The sequence below is a fragment of the Pleurodeles waltl genome, chromosome 3_1 (assembly GCF_031143425.1).
Source record: "Pleurodeles waltl isolate 20211129_DDA chromosome 3_1, aPleWal1.hap1.20221129, whole genome shotgun sequence".
NCBI classification, from domain to species: domain Eukaryota; kingdom Metazoa; phylum Chordata; class Amphibia; order Caudata; family Salamandridae; genus Pleurodeles; species Pleurodeles waltl.
The window spans coordinates 1,975,169,637-1,975,182,175 of NC_090440.1; the positions used below are offsets into that span (position 1 = coordinate 1,975,169,637).

At 46.9% G+C, this 12,539-nt stretch overlaps 1 protein-coding gene across 1 annotated transcript in view; it reads right to left on the bottom strand.

Annotated features, from left to right (window-relative positions):
* The window catches only part of LOC138283648 (multidrug and toxin extrusion protein 1-like), a 423,588-nt gene that overhangs the window by 193,361 nt on the left and 217,688 nt on the right, over window positions 1-12,539 (bottom strand). The gene's annotated exons all lie outside the window — the stretch shown is intronic.

A 12,539-nucleotide genomic window follows, 5' to 3' on the forward strand; every position in this document is an offset into this window, starting at 1 on the left:
CAATAATCTCAATCAAATCGTAGAAGAAGGATTTAGCTTAAATCTAAATTGTGTATCAATTGATATAAAATCACTAGGGGTGGCTTTTTGTGTGAAACAGGTGTACACCATCAAAAGTTTAAGTACCCAGCGTAACAGCCGACTGATTGCAGCAAGAATAAAACAAAAAAGTAAAATGACTTTTGGACCACAATGTGAAACAAAATGTACAATATTAATACCATTGGTTCTCATGTTAGGCAATGTGTAGAAAGGCTTTTTTCAATATTTTATCCTCTTTCGTGGTTGTGCCTACAGAGGGCTTTAGATGTCTGTCATAAAAAAGCGGACCTTGGGGCATATTTATACTCTGTTTGCGCCGAATGTGCGTCAAAAAGTTTGACGCACATTCGGTGCAAACCTTGCCCCATATTTAAACTATGACGCCCGACCCCTCAGACGTCAGAAAACCTCTGTGTGCGTCATTTTTTGGATGTGGCAAACCGCCTTGCGTTAATGACATGCAAGGTAGGCGTTCCTGTCCAAAAAATGACTTTAAGGCCTGTGCCCCTTATTTATACTCCTGCGTCATTTTGACGCACAGGAGGGGTGGGCCTTAAAATACGGCGCACAGCCTGATGTGCACCATTTTTTAACGCCTGGGTGAGGGCAGGCGTTAAGGGACCTGTGGGCTCACTTCCATGGTCTCAGACCATGGATGCAGTCCAGAGGTGCCCTTCCCTGCCCCCAGGGACACCCCCTGAACCCTCGCCCACCCCAGGAGGACACCCATGGATGGGGGATCCATCCCAGGAAAGTACAGGTAAATTGGGGTAAGTATTTTTTTAAAAAAAATTAAAGTGGCATAGGGGGGCCTAAGTTGGGCCCTCCTACATGCCACTGTGACCAATGGCCATGCCCAGGGGACAGAAGTCCCCTGGGCTTGGCCATTGGGCAAGGGGGCATGGCTCCTGTCTTTGCTAAGACAGGAGTCATTTCAATGGGGGTTGTGCGTCAAAAAATGGTGCAAGTCCATGATTTTTGACTCAAACCTGACTTGCACCATTTTTTGACGCACAACCCCCATTTTCCCCTACGCCGGCGCTGCCTGGTTTGAGTCATTTTTCTTTACTCTGACCAGCCCGCAGCGCCAGCTAATGTCAATCCTTAAATAAGGCGCCCGCATGGCACGTAGGAATGGCGTTAGCCGGCGGTAAAACATTTACGCAAACCAGCGCCGGCGCTGGTTTGCGTCAAAAAGTATAAATATGGGCCTTTATGTCCAACCTATGCCTATAATTCAAAGACGTTCTCATCCATCTCCCTTCTTTGTTTCTAATTAGATGGTTTCCTTAACCTATTCTTGTGTTTGTCCAGTCCAACGAGTATTCCCGCTACTAACGACAGTAGCTTGCATAGTAATGCATGATGGGCTATTTCATATGTATAACCATTTTAATACCAGTGAATGAAATATCTGCCTGGTATACAAAATGCAAGTTCACCTGTTTGTTTTCACCATCAGAGCAGAATCAAGCTGATACTCTGCTTTGATGGTGGAAAAAAATAAGCTTAAAGCTGAACAGACAATTGTTTTTAGAAGCAGAATGGTGGGGCCGCACGGTATTTAACCTAATGTATACCGCATTGAGGTTAAGCAAGTTCCCTCTAAGGGAAGCTGTGCACTTGTCCTGCTTATAAGACACTCCTGTCAGTCTACCAGGCAAGCTCTACACACAAGCTCCCCTACTGAGAAAGTTGTTTTGATGGGCACTGTTAGCACCCAGCTAGTGCAATTAGCCAAATGTAATTAACATTAAGGTATTTACTGTCCAAATATGTCAATGCAGCTTGGTGAGACTATCAAGAGGTGCACTGACTGTGTGCCACAAAGAAGTGGAGCACAATCAGTGTGTCCCTTCTTGAGGGCAAATCCTCGAAGGGTGAAAATGGGGCCCATTGGCCTGCCCAGATATCCCCCTACAGACAACTTCAGTCCCTCACTACATCCACCTACTTCCTTCCAAAATCAGGCCAGGTACTGCCTGCAGTGTGAAAAATCAGCTGCTTCAACAGCCAGTCCGGAGTTTCACTAATGCAATGCCCGGAGGGAAGGCCACAATTCACAGCTGCTCTGGTGGCTGTACAGTGTCTGTAACAAGGTACAAAGGCCAGGTCTGTGTCTGACATCAATCACTGAAAGATTTGCCATGGCACATACTAGTGCAGTGCGCCCTATGTATAATATGGCCCCTGACTGCTAAAGCCAAGGTGATTAATCAGACAAATATGACCATACAGATCAATCACCAAAGGATCACCCCACAACTCGGCCATCCACAGCTCCCTCATGAGTCTGAAGACAACAGCATTGTTCCACCCAGCTTTAACAAATATGGGAAACCTCTGTTATAAGGAGTTGGAATTCTGAGTGAAATTCCTCTCTACTGTCAATGGCACACAACCATTCCTTACTATGACGGGTAACACAAAAAGAGAGATCATTCCAGTTGTATCACCCAGGTAATCAGCCAATGTATCAAAAAATAGATCCATTATAGAGGATGCTTTCACATCTAAGGTGTCATTATGTGCACAGGTCAGTGGGTGTATTTCTTTGTTTTCCTATTTGCGAGCTGGAGATAAATAGCAAGGTCATTATGAGCCTGCCAACAAGGAATTCCAGAGGAGGAGCCAGAAAAGGCAACAGTTCTGAGACTGAAAGGGGGGGTGTAAAAAGACATTTATAGGAGACAACCTGTTAGTGCCCATCTCTAAATTATCTCCATCACCATTATCCAATTTATTCTGGGAGAAGATCCCTTATCAATGACTAACACTATTGCCCGCATGCAATCTGAAATAGCAAATTTGTGTCACACTTACAATCATATCCCACTCCTGATAGCTATTTTATTTTACCACTTATTGTTTCTTTTCCTCAAGGTATTGAAGTAAAGAAAATACATTGCTTTACTGGTCAAAATTCAGTTCTATGTTACTTCACATCCATTAATTACTCAGGGCCTGATTATGAGTTAGGCAATCCGTTGACTGCCATGGCTGTGGCAGTGGTCCGACCGCCATTGACTTGGCAGTCGGACCACCATATTATGATGCATTTGTTTCCATTAAGGAAACACCGCCGCGATCCTGCCAGCACCGCCATACAGGACAGATCGCCGCAGTGTTAAGACAGGGCAATGAGGTTGTCAGAGACAGTGTTTCGGCTGGCCACATTATGATGTTGCCTTCTGCCGATGTGACCAAGGTGGTCCAACCTCCACATTCCAGCAGGCAGAAATGGAGAAAGGAAGGAACTCACCTGCAGGCAGGATCACACGTCCTGTGCCACCATGGAGTCGATTACACATGTCCCACCACTGCTGCTGCTCATAGATAGAGCACAAATTCCATGCTGCTGTGGATGCAACCAACGGGTAGAACACATACTTACCTGTGTCATGAAGCTCAACAACAGACCATTGCACCGTCATCCACATGATATGGGGGCCACGCTACGTGGACCAAGTACACTTATCATTGTGTCCCGGGTCAGAGTCATTCACAATGAATGACAAATTCACAGCCATAAAATGCCACCTTTGGGCAGGTCACTGACACTGCACTCCACACTCCACAACAACACACGTCTGCTCATCTAAGTCACAGGGACAGTGAAATGTAAAGAACATTGTGTCACACAACAGCAACATCACATCAACATCACACATAATTCAACTGACACCCTCACATTGCTCACATGCCAAGGACTGTCGTCAGATTTAAGACACATATGTATGGATGTGCCATTTAACACAAACACCCCTGTAAAGGACCCCCACATGTCACTTACATTGCAACAAAATGGAATGTCAATGAGATACACAATATTTTGTGAGACAAAGCTCCAAAGCTTACAGTGCAAACTATACCTGCACAATACGAATAGGGACATCAGGAGCACTCCTGGAAGGATGCTGCCCTGGGACACATTTCACTTTGCACATGCCCCAAAGCACCATTTGCACAGGAACTGGCCCTAGATGTATCTCAGGGACTAACACTAGTAGAGCCAGGTGACATGTCAATTTGCCAAATGTGTGATTGTAAGTCAAGGAAGCAAATACCCCAGCAGCTGAATGGGCCACACGTGCAGATGAAGTAGCTGGAAGGTGCACACATCAAAATGGACACATGGCCAGTCAAATGTAGAGGACACCCTCCATGTGTAGACAAACAAATCTCTAGCTTCCACTAATGATAGGAATGTACACTCCATATTAGGGGTACAATTCTAACACTATACATGGTGACATTGGCGAACCCAAGATGAAATACTTACAATTTCAAACATAACACAATGCTACAACACTCTAACTGGATTAACAAAGCCCATAGCCACACAGTGAACATCTACCTTGTCCTGGGTAACACCAGGCCTGCCCACAAAGTCAGATTTTGCCAAAAACAGCAAGTGGATCAGCAATCAGATTGAAACACACACGCAACTGTAGGCATACAACATACATTGCTCAGAAGCAACAAAAAAGAAGAAATGTAATTGTTAGAAATGGGGTCTTTGGTTGGCAGTCAGGCTACCCCCTGTCCAAGCAAGGACCCTCACTCTAGTCAGGTTAAAGGAGAATCACCCTTGGTTAACCAACCCTTACCCCCTTAATAGCTTAGCACGAGCAGGCAGGCCTAACTTCAGAAGCAATGTGTAAAGTATTTGTACCAACACACACAGTAATTCAGTGAAAACACTGCAAAATGACACAACACAGGTTTAGAAAACTTGAGAATATTTATCTGAACAAAACAAGACCAAAATGCCAAAAGTCAAGTTATGAATTTTTAGAGAATTAGGGCCAGATGTGGCAAGGTCAGAATTTGCGATTCTGAAATTGCGAGTCGGTGCGACTCGCAATTTCAGAATCGCGAATCCTCATGCAGAACGGTGTCCCAGACACCGTCTGCGACTCGCTATGGGCTCACAAAGACCCACCTCATAAATATTAATGAGGTGGGTCACATTTTGCGACCCCATAGCGAGTCCTTGCACTCACAGGGATGGTGGCCTGCTGAAGTCAGCAGACCTCCATGTCTGTGACTGCTTTTTCAATAAAGCAGTATTTTATTTTTATTTTGCAGCCAGTTTTCCTTAAAGGAAAATGAGTTGCAAAATAAAAAACAATAACAAAACCATTTGGTTTAGTTTTTTCAGAGTAGGCAGTGGTCCATTGGACCACTGCCTACTCTGAAAAATCCTTTTGGACAACATTCACAAAGGGGAAGGGGTCCCATCGGGACCCCTTCCCTTTTGCGAATGAGTTACCACCAGTGTGACACTGGTGGTAACTGCGAATTACTTTGCGACTGCATTCGCGGTCACAAAGCAATTCTGCATTGCGATGCGAGTCGCAAATAGGAAGGGAACACCCCTTCCTATTTGCGAGTTGCATTCACAATTTGCGAGTCGGTACCGACTCGCTAATTGTGAATGTGCATCGCAGAAGGCTGTTTGCATGGCGCAAACTGCGATTTTTGCAGTTTGAACCATGCAAACGGCTTACTACATCTGGCCCTAAGAGTCTTAATCCTTAGAAAACAGTGAGAATGCTATTACTTCACAAAAGTAACTGGGTAGCGTCAAAATAAAGCCGCACTGGCGACTGAAAAGGCCAACGATGCATCGATTTCTCACTCGCAAGCGAGACCGTGGTTCGTTCCTCCTCCAGTCGGATCGGCGTGTGTCGTTTCTTCTCTCCTGCAAGAAAACTATCCGGACAGGCACCTCGGGTCCTGGCAGGCTTTGCGTTGTTTCTCTGCACCCAGCGATGCTGCGTTGAAAATCCGGTAGCACGGTATCACAAAACCGCACTGCATGGGTTTCGCGTTGTTATCAGCCTCCGTTAGTGGGTGTTGTGCGTTGTTTCTCCAGATGCGATGCATCGATCTTCCAGCCGCGATGCAGGTGGAGCATTGATTTCAGCCACGAATCAAGCAGCGTGTCGTTTATCAGCCATATCACGGAAGGTGCGTCGAAAATTTCTCTGCATGGCGGTTTGTGCGTGGATTTTCAGTCTTTGTCTGCCAGCTTCACCATTCAAGGGCCCAGGAACTGGATAGAGCACCACTTGGCAGGGCAGAAGTCTCAGAAGAGACTCCAGGTGCTGGCAGGAGAAGTCTTTGATGGCCTTGAGACTTCAACAAGAGGAAGCAAGCTCAATTCAATCCCTTGGAGATTCTTCACAAGCAGGAATGCACAACAAAGTCCAGTCTTTGTCCTCTTTCACAGGCAGAAGCAGTAACTGCAAGATAGCTCCACAAAGCACAGTCACAGGCAGGGCAGCACTTCTCCTCAGCTCTTCAGCTCTTCTCCCTGGCAGAGGTTCCTCTTGATTTCAGAAGTGATCTAATTTTCAGGGGTTTTGGGTGCTCTTCTTATATGCCTTTCTGCCTCTGAAGTAGGCCTACTTCAAAGGAAAGTCTCTCTTGTTTGTGAGATCCTGCCTTGCCCAGGCCAGGCCCCAGACACACACCAGGGGTTGAAGACTGCATTGTGTGAGGGCAGGCACAGCCCTTTCAGGTGTGAGTGACCACTCCTACCCTCCCTCCTAGCACAGATGGCTCATCAGGATATGCAGGCTACACCCCAGCTCCCTTTGTGTCACTGTTTAGAGAGAGGTGCAAACAGCCCAACTGTCAAACTAACCCAAACAGGGAATCCACAAACACGCAGAGTCACAAAATGGTTTAAGCAAGAAAATGCCTACTTTCTAAAAGTGGCATTTTCAAACACACAATCTCAAAACCAACTTCACTAAAAGATGTATTTTTAAATTGTGAGTTGTAGGAAAGTACCATCTTGCATGGCATGTTACCCCCATTTTTACTTGTGTGTATGTTTGTTTTTGCCTGTGTCACTGGGACCCTGCTAGCCAGGACCCCAGTGCTCATAACATGTGACCTGTATGTGTTCCCTGTGTGGTGCCTAACTGTATCACTGAGGCTCTGCTAACCAGAACCTCAGTGTTTATGCTCTCTCTGCTTTTTAAATTGTCACTGCAGGCTAGTGACCATTTACACCAATTCTGATTGGCACACTGGAACACCCTTATAATTCCCTAGTATATGGTACCTAGGTACCAAGGGTATTGGGGTTCCAGGAGATCCCTATGGGCTGCAGCAATTCTTCTGCCACCAATAGGGAGCTCAGACAATTCTTACACAGGACTGCCACTGCAGCCTGAGTGAAATAACGTCCACGTTATTTCACAGCCATTTTACACTGCACTTAAGTAAGTTATAAGTCACCTATATGTCTAACCCTCACTTAGTAAAGGTTAGGTGCAAAGTTACTAAGTGTGAGGGCACCCTGGCACTAGCCAAGGTGCCCCCACATTGTTCAGGGCAATTTCCCCGGAGTTTGTGAGTGGGGGGACACCATTACACGCGTGAACTACATATAGGTCAATAACTATGTGTGGCTTCACAATGGTAACTCCGAACATGGCCATGTAACATGTCTAAGATCATGGAATTGTCCCCCCAAACCAAATCTGGTATTGGGGTGCCAATTCCATGCATCCCCGGGGCTCCAGCATGGACCCCCGGTACTACCAAACTAGCTCTTTGGGGTTTTCTCTGCAGCTACCGCTGCTGCCAACCCTCAGTGAGGTTTCTGCCCCCCTGGGGCCTGGGCAGCCCAGTCCCAGGAAGGCAGAACAAAGGATTTCCTCTGAGAGAGGGTGTTACACCCTCTCCCTTTGGAAATAGGTGTTAGGGGCCTGAGAGGAGTAGCCTCTCCTGGCCTCTGGAAATGCTTTGAAGGGCACAGATGGTGCCCTCCTTCCATAAACCAGTTTACACCGGTTCAGGGTTCCCCCAGCACCTTCTCTGGCGCGAAACTGGACAAAGGAATGGGGAGTGACCACTCCCCTGTCCATCACCACCCCAGGGGTGGTGCCCAGAGCTCCTCCAGTGTGTCCCAGACCTCTGCAATCTTCAATGCAGAGGTGTGAGGGCACAATGGAGACCTCTGAGTGGCCAGTGCCAGCAGGTGACGTCAGAGACCTCTCCTGATAGGCTCTTACCTGTTTAGATAACCAATCCTCCTCTGAGGGCTATTAAGTGTCTTTCCTGTGGGTTCCTCTTCAGATAACGAATGCAAGAGCTCACCAGAGTTCCTCTGCACTTCTCTCTTTGACTTCTGCCAAGGATCGACCGCTGACTGCTCCAAGACGCCTGCAAAACTGCAACAAAGTAGCAAGAAGACTACCAGCAACATTGTAGTGCCTAATCCTGCCAGCTTTCTCAACTGTTTCCTGGTGGTGCATGCTCTGAGGGCTGTCTGCCTTCACCCTGCACTGGAAGCCAAGAATAAATCTCGCGTGGGTCGATGGAATCTTCCCCCTGCCAACGCAGGCACCAAACCTCTGCATCACCAGTCCTCTGGGTCTCCTCTCATCTTGACGAGCATGGTCCCTGGAACACAGGAGCTGGATCCAAGTGACCCCAACAGTCCAGTGGTCCTTCTGTCCAACTTTGGTGGAGGTAAGTCCTTGCCTCCCCATGCCAGACAGTAATCCTGTGCACACTGCGTGATCTGCAGCTGCTAGGGCTTCTGTGCACTTTTGCAAGACTTTCTTCATGCACAGTACAGCCCAGGTCCCCAGCACCCCGTCCTGCATTGCCCAACTCGCTGAGTTGACCTCCGACTTCGTGGAACCCTCTTTTGTTGTGCTGAGATGACCACTGTGCTCAGATTACTTAAACACCAGTTCAGGTACTTCTGTGGGTGCTGCCTGCTTCTGCTTGGGCTCTTACTGTTGCTGAGTACCCCCTCTGTCTCCTCCGCCAAGGGGCAACCTCCTGGTCCTTTCTGGGCCCTTGCAGCACCCATAATCTTCAACCATGACTTTTGCAGCTAGCAAGGCTTGTTTGCAGTCTTTCTGCGTGGAAACAACTCTGCATCCTCCAGCACGCCGTGGGACATCTTCTGACCAAAGGAGAAGTTCCTGGCACCTTCCGTTGTTGCAGAACCTTCAGCTTCTTCCACCCAGAGGCAGCCCTTTTGCACCTTCATCCAGGGTTTAGTGGGCTCCTGCCCCCCCCAAGACACTTGCATGACTCTTGGACTTGGTCCCCTTCCTTTGCAGGTCCTCAGGTCCAGGAATCCGTCTTCAGTGCGTTGCAGTCAGTAGTTGTCCTTGCAAATCCCCTATCTTGACTTTACAGTCTTTCTGAGGTAGAAGGGTAATTTGACTCTTACTTTTCAGGGTCTTGGGGTGTGGTATCTTGGACACCCCTAATGTTTTCTTACACTCCCAGCAACCCTCTACACACTACACTAGGCCTGGGGTCCATTCGTGGTTCGCATTCCACTTTTGGAGTGTATGGTTTGTGTTGCCCCAGGCCTATTTTCTCCTATTGCATTCTATTGGGTTCTACAGTATTTGCACTACTTTTCTAAGTGTTTTACTCACCTGATTTTGGTCTGTGTGTATATTTTGTGTATTTTAATTACCTCCTAAGGGAGTATATCCTCTGAGATACTTTTGGCATATTGTCACTAAAATAAAGTACCTTTATTTTTAGTAACTCTGAGGTTTGTGTTTCTTATGATATAGTGCTGTATGATATAGGTGGTATAGTAGGAGCTTTGCATGTCTCCTAGTTCAGCCTAAGCTGATCTGCTATAGCTACCTCTATCAGCCTAAGCTGCTAGAACACTACTAATCTACTAATAAGGAATAACTGGACCTGGCACAAGATGTAAGTACCATCAGGTACCCAAAAAGCAAGCTCAGTTCGAGCCATTGGAGATTCTTCACAAGTAGGAATGCACAACAAGTCTTTGTCCCCTTTCACAGGCAGAAGCAGTAACTGCAGGATAGCTCCACAAAGCACAGTCACAGGCAGGGCAGCACTTCTCCTCAGCTCTTCTCGTTGGCAGAGGTTCCTCTTGATTCCAGAAGTGATCTCATTTTCAGGGGTTTTGGGTGCTCTTCTTATACGCCTTTCTGCCTTTGAAGTAGGCCTACTTCAAAGGAAAGTCTCTCTTGTTTGTGAGATCCTGCCTTGCCCAGGCCAGGCCCCAGACACACACCAGGGGTTGGAGACTGCATTGTGTGAGGGCAGGCACAGCCCTTTCAGGTGTGAGTGACCATTCCTACCCTTCCTCCTAGCACAGATGGCTCATCAGGATATGCAGGCTACACCCCAGCTCCCTTTGTGTCACCGGGAATCCACAAACAGGCAGAGACACAGAAGGGTTTAAGCAAGAAAATGCCTACTTTCTAAAAGTGGCATTTTCAAACACACAATCTCAAAACCAACTTCACTAAAAGATGTATTTTTAAATTGTGAGTTCAGAGACCCCAAACTCCACATTTCTATAAAGGCAGCCCCCATGTTAAACTATGAGATAGATAGGCCTTGCAACAGTGAAACTGAATTTGGCAGTATTTCACTGTCAGGACATAAAACACATTAGTATATGTCCTACCTTAAACATACACTGCACCCTGCCTTTGGGGCTACCTAGGGCCTACCTTAGGGGTGTCTTACATGTTAGAAAAGGCAAGGTTTAGGCTTGGCAAGTGTGTACACTTGCCAAGTCGAATTGGCAGTTAAAACTGCACTCACAGACACTGCAGCGGCAGCTCTTAGCCATGTTTACAGAGCTACTAATGTGGGTGGCACAACCAGTGCTGCAGGTCCACTATTAGCATTTGATTTACAGGCCCTGGGCACCTCTAGTGCACTGGTCTAGGGACTTACTAGTAAATCAAATATGCCAATCATGGCAAGCCAATTACACATACATTTTGCATAGGAGCATTTGCACTTTAGCACTGGATAGCATTGGTAAAGTGCCCAGAGTAACAAAAACAGCAAAAACAGAGTCCAGCACACAACAACAACCTGGGAAAAGAGGCAAAAAGTTGGGGGAGACCATGCCAAGGATGCCAAGTCTAACAGTAATGGCATGTACAATTGAGGGAGTGGTGGTCTTGCCTGTGAGTGTTGATGCTACTGAGGTGTGTGTGTGTGAGCTATGATTGTGTTTGGATGGTATCTGTTACATGTGTGAGTGTGGGTGTTTGCATGTCTTGGGGGCTGTAAGATGGAGATGGATGTGCTGGGTGATGTGGGAGTGGAGGATGTGTCTGTGTGTGTTGGGGTGGTGACTGGGGGTATGGTTGGTGTAGTGGATGTGTCTGTGGGTGTTGTGGTGGTGTCTGGGGGTATGGTGTCTAACATGTGTAGGTCCGTAGGTTGTGAGGTGTTGTCTGGGTGCATGGTGGTTGTGGTAGATGTGTCACTGTGTGTTGTGGTGGTGTCTGTGTGTATGGTGGTTGTGGTGTGTGGGTCAATGGTGGGGGTATCTGTGGAAATGGTGGCTGTTGTGGTGTCTGTGGGTGACTGTTGAGTGCTTGGATGCCGATGTGTCTTGTGGTGCTTGTGTCTATGTGTGCTGCTTGTGTGTGTTGAAGTGGGTGCATGCGAATCTGTCTGTGTGCTTGGGACAGGTAGGGGAAAAGGGAATTTGGATTGGGAAGAGAAAGGTGATGGGAAGAGGATTGTGGGGGGTGGATGGCTGCCATCAGTGAGGAGGCCAGTGCCTGAAACGATCTCTGTAGGCCAGACATGTCACTATGAATGCCTTCCAGGTACACATTTGTTTGCTGAAGTTGGCTGGCCAAGCACTGGATGGCATTCACAGTGTCAGTCTGCCCCAGAGAGATACTTCTCAGGTCAATAGCCTCATCACTCAGTGCAGCAAGGGTGAAGGAGATGCCCACCCTCTTCGGTGAGTGAGCATAGCCAACTGGGTGGGGAACAACAGGGAAGGTGGCAATAGAACTGGTGGTGGTGGACAAGAATGGTACATGAGCAGGTCCTGATGGGTCTGCAACCACTTTGGAGTGGCCACTGGAGGTAGAATCCAAAGATGACAAGCTCAATCCTGTGTCCCACTGGCACTCCCCTCACCCGCTGGACACCTGGGTTCCTCCATGTCGGTGTTGTCATGACTGCAGGTACCAGGGCCAGATTCTTCCCCACTTATTTATTCATTACTATGGTTTATTAGTTAATTAAAACAATAAACAAGCACAAATCAAACATCTAAAAGCATACCTTCAATAAAAACTAAAATGTCCTTGATTAATCATGGGTGATCAAAATCGTAACAACAAGGTTTAGCAAAGCTGTGAGACCTGGCATTCATTGTCCATCTGCCTCAACCTGGTCACTGTGCAAAAAGCATTGTTTGACTAAATAAAATTCAAATTTAGACCTGTCCCTCACGGCTTGTTGATACACGATGGAATTAAAAGTGTGTTATGCATTATACAGGGGTTGCCTCTAAGACAGGCATAACAACTCATGCATAAAGTGCTTATTACAAACAGTGGGTGCATAAGTATATTGTACAGTATACCAATCATGTATAAAGTGCTTATTACGAACAATAAGTGCATGGCTGTTTTACTATCAAATAACTGCTTTTCCATAAACCTAGAAAAAAACAAAAGCATCTTCAAAGT